This window comes from Hordeum vulgare, unplaced genomic scaffold (assembly GCF_904849725.1).
Source record: "Hordeum vulgare subsp. vulgare unplaced genomic scaffold, MorexV3_pseudomolecules_assembly, whole genome shotgun sequence".
In the NCBI taxonomy this organism is placed as follows: Eukaryota; Viridiplantae; Streptophyta; class Magnoliopsida; order Poales; family Poaceae; genus Hordeum; species Hordeum vulgare.
Window position 1 is genome coordinate 427,501 of NW_025422486.1, and position 5,000 is coordinate 432,500.

General features: G+C 46.0%; 10 non-coding genes across 10 annotated transcripts in view; all 10 read right to left on the reverse strand.

The window, feature by feature from the left end:
* The window catches only part of LOC123416845, a 119-nt gene extending 83 nt beyond the window's left edge, over positions 1-36 (reverse strand). Inside the window, exon 1 of the ribosomal RNA XR_006616444.1 lies at positions 1-36. This exon is cut by the window's left edge and continues 83 nt beyond it. This is a non-coding gene — a ribosomal RNA (5S ribosomal RNA).
* Positions 37-392: 356 nt separating this feature from the next.
* On the reverse strand, positions 393-511 carry LOC123415307. The gene has a single exon (XR_006615026.1). It is a non-coding gene; the product is annotated as a 5S ribosomal RNA (ribosomal RNA).
* A 535-nt stretch (positions 512-1,046) lies between these two features.
* LOC123415895 lies at positions 1,047-1,165 on the reverse strand. The gene has a single exon (XR_006615587.1). It is a non-coding gene; the product is annotated as a 5S ribosomal RNA (ribosomal RNA).
* Positions 1,166-1,527: 362 nt separating this feature from the next.
* Positions 1,528-1,646, reverse strand: LOC123415540. The gene has a single exon (XR_006615254.1). It is a non-coding gene; the product is annotated as a 5S ribosomal RNA (ribosomal RNA).
* A 339-nt stretch (positions 1,647-1,985) lies between these two features.
* On the reverse strand, positions 1,986-2,105 carry LOC123416523. Its single transcript, XR_006616161.1, has one exon. It is a non-coding gene; the product is annotated as a 5S ribosomal RNA (ribosomal RNA).
* Positions 2,106-2,500: 395 nt separating this feature from the next.
* Positions 2,501-2,619, reverse strand: LOC123416161. Its single transcript, XR_006615838.1, has one exon. It is a non-coding gene; the product is annotated as a 5S ribosomal RNA (ribosomal RNA).
* Positions 2,620-2,960: 341 nt separating this feature from the next.
* LOC123416049 lies at positions 2,961-3,079 on the reverse strand. The gene has a single exon (XR_006615733.1). It is a non-coding gene; the product is annotated as a 5S ribosomal RNA (ribosomal RNA).
* A 350-nt stretch (positions 3,080-3,429) lies between these two features.
* On the reverse strand, positions 3,430-3,548 carry LOC123416502. Its single transcript, XR_006616149.1, has one exon. It is a non-coding gene; the product is annotated as a 5S ribosomal RNA (ribosomal RNA).
* Positions 3,549-4,158: 610 nt separating this feature from the next.
* Positions 4,159-4,277, reverse strand: LOC123415743. Its single transcript, XR_006615443.1, has one exon. It is a non-coding gene; the product is annotated as a 5S ribosomal RNA (ribosomal RNA).
* Positions 4,278-4,611: 334 nt separating this feature from the next.
* On the reverse strand, positions 4,612-4,730 carry LOC123416667. The gene has a single exon (XR_006616274.1). It is a non-coding gene; the product is annotated as a 5S ribosomal RNA (ribosomal RNA).
* Positions 4,731-5,000: the final 270 nt, after the last annotated feature.

Sequence of the window (5,000 nt, forward strand, 5' to 3'; positions counted from 1 at the left end):
GGGATCCGGTGCTTTAGTGCTGGTATGATCGCATCCGACATGCAACTATCTATTTGTTCCTTATGCTTTCCCCTACTACTACTGCTACTACTGCTACTACTGCTACTACTACTACTACTAGTCGTTGGGTGTCATGCGCGGTGGGAAAAGTCAAAGAGGTCGTGGCGGTGCTCGTGTTGTCGGGGTAGAGAGGGAGCGGTGAAATTCTTGTGTTAAACTCGTCTCCGTTGTCGAGGCAAATGTGGCAATGGACACGGGAGGGGCAAGCTAAAACATATCACAAACGTCAAAAATAAGAAAACTAGTAAACGTCAAAAATAAGAAAACGAGGTCATATAGATCACGGTCTCGCGTCATCCTTGTCACGTGGCGCAAAAATATATTTAAAAAGTGGAATGCAACACGAGGACTTCCCAGGAGGTCACCCATCCTAGTACTACTCTCGCCCAAGCACGCTTAACTTCGGAGTTCTGATGGGATCCGGTGCTTTAGTGCTGGTATGATCGCATCGTCATGCAAATATCTATTTGTTCCTTATGCTTGCCCCTACTACTACTACTACTAGTACTACTACTACTACTACTAGTACTACTACCACTACTACTAGTACTACTACTACTACTATTACTACTACTACTACTAGTACTACTACTACTACTACTACTATTACTACTACTACTACTAGTACTACTACTACTACTACTATTACTACTACTACTACTAGTACTAATACTACTACTACTACTATTACTACTACTACTACTACTACTACTAGTCGTTGGGTGTCATGCGCGGTGGGAAAAGTCACAGAGGTCGTGGCGGTGCTCGTGTTGTCGGGGTAGAGAGGGAGCGGTGAAATTATTGTGTTAAACTCGTCTCCGTTCTCGAGGCAAATGTGGCAATGGACACGGGAGGGGCAAGCTAAAACATATCACAAACGTCAAAAATAAGAAAACTAGTAAACGTCAAAAATAAGAAAACGAGGTCATATAGATCACGGTCCCGCGTCATCCTTGTCACGTGGCGCAAAAATATATTTAAAAAGGGAAATGCAACACGAGGACTTCCCAGGAGGTCACCCATCCTAGTACTAATCTCGCCCAAGCACGCTTAACTTCGGAGTTCTGATGGGATTCGGTGCTTTAGTGCTGGTATGATCGCATCCGACATGCAACTATCTATTTGTTCCTTATGCTTGCCCCTACTACTACTGCTACTACTGCTACTACTGCTACTACTACTACTACTACTACTAGTCGTTGGGTGTCATGCGCGGTGGGAAAAGTCAGAGAGGTCGTGGCGGTGCTCGTGTTGTCGGGGTAGAGAGGGAGCGGTGAAATTCTTGTGTTAAACTCGTCTCCGTTGTCGAGGCAAATGTGGCAATGGACACGGGAGGGGCAAGCTAAAACATATCACAAACGTCAAAAATAAGAAAACTAGTAAACGTCAAAAATAAGAAAACGAGGTCATATAGATCACGGTCCCGCGTCATCCTTGTCACGTGGCGCAAAAATATATTTAAAAAGAGGAATGCAACACGAGGACTTCCCAGGAGGTCACCCATCCTAGTACTACTCTCGCCCAAGCACGCTTAACTTCAGAGTTCTCATGGGATCCGGTGCTTTAGTGCTGGTATGATCGCATCCGACATGCAACTATCTATTTGTTCCTTATGCTTGCCCCTACTACTACTACTACTACTACTACTACTATTTGTTTGGGTGTCATGCGCGGTGGGAAAAGTCACAGAGGTCGTGGCGGTGCTCGTGTTGTCAGGGTAGAGAGGGAGCGGTGAAATTCTTGTGTTAAACTCGTCTCCGTTGTCGAGGCAAATGTGCCAATGGACACGGGAGGGGCAAGCTAAAACATATCACAAACGTCAAAAATAAGAAAACTAGTAAACGTGAAAAATAAGAAAACGAGATCATATAGATCACGGTCCCGCGTCATCCTTGTCACGTGGCGCAAAAATATATTTAAAAAGGGGAATGCAACACGAGGATTTCCAAGGGGTCACCCATCCTAGTACTACTCTCGCCCAAGCACGCTTAACTTCGGAGAGTTCTGATGGGATCCGCTGCTTTAGTGCTGGTATGATCGCGTCCGACATGCAACTATCTATTTGTTCCTTATGCTTGCCCCTACTACTAGTACTACTACTACTACTAGTACTACTTCTACTACTACTAGTACCACTACTACTACTACTACTACTACTACTACTAGTAGTAGTTGGGTGTCATGCGCGGTGGGAAAAGTCACAGAGGTCGTGGCGGTGCTCGTGTTGTCGGGGTAGAGAGGGAGCGGTGAAATTCTTGTGTTAAACTCGTCTCCGTTGTCGAGGCAAATGTGGCAATGGACACGGGAGGGGCAAGCTAAAACATATCACAAAGGTCAAAAATAAGAAAACTAGTAAACGTCAAAAATAAGAAAACGAGGTCATATAGATCACGGTCCCGCGTCATCCTTGTCACGTGGCGCAAAAATATATTTAAAAAGGGGAATGCAACACGAGGACTTCCCAGGAGGTCACCCATCCTAGTACTACTCTCGCCCAAGCACGCTTAAATTCAGAGTTCTGATGGAATCCGGTGCTTTAGTGCTGGTATGATCGCATCCGACATGCAACTATCTATTTGTTCCTTATGCTTGCCCCTATTACTACTACTACTACTACTACTACTACTAGTCGTTGGGTGTCATGCGCAGTGGGAAAAGTCAGAGAGGTCGTGGCGGTGCTCGTGTTGTCGGGGTAGAGAGGGAGCGGTGAAATTCTTGTGTTAAACTCGTCTCCGTTGTCGAGGCAAATGTGGCAATGGACACGGGAGGGGCAAGCTAAAACATATCAGAAACGTCAAAAATAAAAAAACTAGTAAACGTCAAAAATAAGAAAACGAGGTCATATAGATCACGGTCCCGCGTCATCCTTGTCACGTGGCGCAAAAATATATTTAAAAAGGGGAATGCAACACGAGGACTTCCCAGGAGGTCACCCATCCTAGTACTACTCTCGCCCAAGCACGATTAACGTCGGAGTTCTGATGGGATCCGATGCTTTAGTGCTGGTATGATCGCATCCAACATGAAACTATCTATTTGTTCCTTATGCTTGCCCCTACTACTACTACTACTACTACTACTACAACTACTACTACTAGTCGTTGGGTGTCATGCGCGGTGGGAAAAGTCACACAGGTCGTGGCGGTGCTCGTGTTGTCGGGGTAGAGAGGGAGCGGTGAAATTCTTGTGTTAAACTCGTCTCCGTTGTCGAGGCAAATGTGGCAATGGACACGGGAGGGGCAAGCTAAAAGATATCACAAACGTCAAAAATAAGAAAACTAGTAAACGTCAAAAATAAGAAAACGAGGTCATATAGATCACGGTCCCGCGTCAGCCTTGTCACGTGGCGCAAAAATATATTTAAAAAGGGGAATGCAACACGAGGACTTCCCACGAGGTCACCCATTCTAGTAGTACTCTCGCCCAAGCACGCTTAACTTCGGAGTTCTGATGGGATTCGGTGCTTTAGTGCTGGTATGATCGGAGCCGACATGCAACTATCTATTTGTTCCTTATGATTGTCCCTACTACTACTACTACTACTGCTGCTACTGCTGCTACTGCTGCGACTGCTGCTACTGCTGCTACTGCTGCTACTGCTCCTACTGCTACTGCTACTGCTACTCCTACTACTACTACTACTACTACTACTACTACTACTACTACTACTACTCCTACTACTACTCTACTGCTACTGCTACTGCTACTACTACTGCTACTACTGCTACTACTACTACTACTCCTACCGCTACTGCTACTGCTGCTGCTGCTGCTACTGCTGCTACTGCTCCTACTGCTACTACTGCTATTACTACTACTACTACTAGTCGTTGGGTGTCATGCGCGGTGGGAAAAGTCACAGAGGTCGTGGCGGTGCTCGTGTTGTCGGGGTAGAGAGGGAGCGGTGAAATTCTTGTGTTAAACTCATCTCCGTTGTCGAGGCAAATGTGGCAATGGACACGGGAGGGGCAAGCTAAAAGATATCACAAACGTCAAAAATAAGAAAACTAGTAAACGTCAAAAATAAGAAAACGAGGTCATATAGATCACGGTCCCGCGTCATCCTTGTCACGTGGCGCAAAAATATATTTAAAAAGGGGAATGCAACACGAGGACTTCCCACGAGGTCACCCATTCTAGTAGTACTCTCGCCCAAGCACGCTTAACTTCGGAGTTCTGATGGGATCCGGTGCTTTAGTGCTGGTATGATCGCATCCGACATGCAACTATCTATTTGTTCCTTATGCTTGCCCCTACTACTACTACTACTACTACTACTAGTCGTTGGGTGTCATGCGCGGTGGGAAAAGTCACAGAGGTCGTGGCGGTGCTCGTGTTGTCGGGGTAGAGAGGGAGCGCTGAAATTCTTGTGTTAAACTCGTCTCCGTTCTCGAGGCAAATGTGGCAATGGACACGGGAGGGGCAAGCTAAAACATATCACAAAGGTCAAAAATAAGAAAACTAGTAAACGTTAAAAATAAGAAAACGAGGTCATATAGATCACGGTCCCGCGTCATCCTTGTCACGTGGCGCAAAAATATATTTAAAAAGGGAATGCAACACGAGGACTTCCCAGGAGGTCACCCATCCTAGTACTACTCTCGCCCAAGCACGCTTAACTTCGGAGTTCTGATGGGATCCGGTGCTTTAGTGCTGGTATGATCGCATACGACATACAACTATCTATTTGTTCCTTATGCTTGCCCCTAGTACTACTGCTACAACTGCTACTACTGCTACTACTTCTACTACTACTACTAGTCGTTGGGTGTCATGCGCGGTGGGAAAAGTCACAGAGGTCGTGGCGGTGCTCGTGTTGTCGGGGTAGAAAGGGAGCGGTGAAATTCTTGTGTTAAACTCGTCTCCGTTGTTGAGGCAAATGTGGCAATGGACACGGGAGGGGCAAGCTAAAACATATCACAAACGTCAAAAATAAGAAA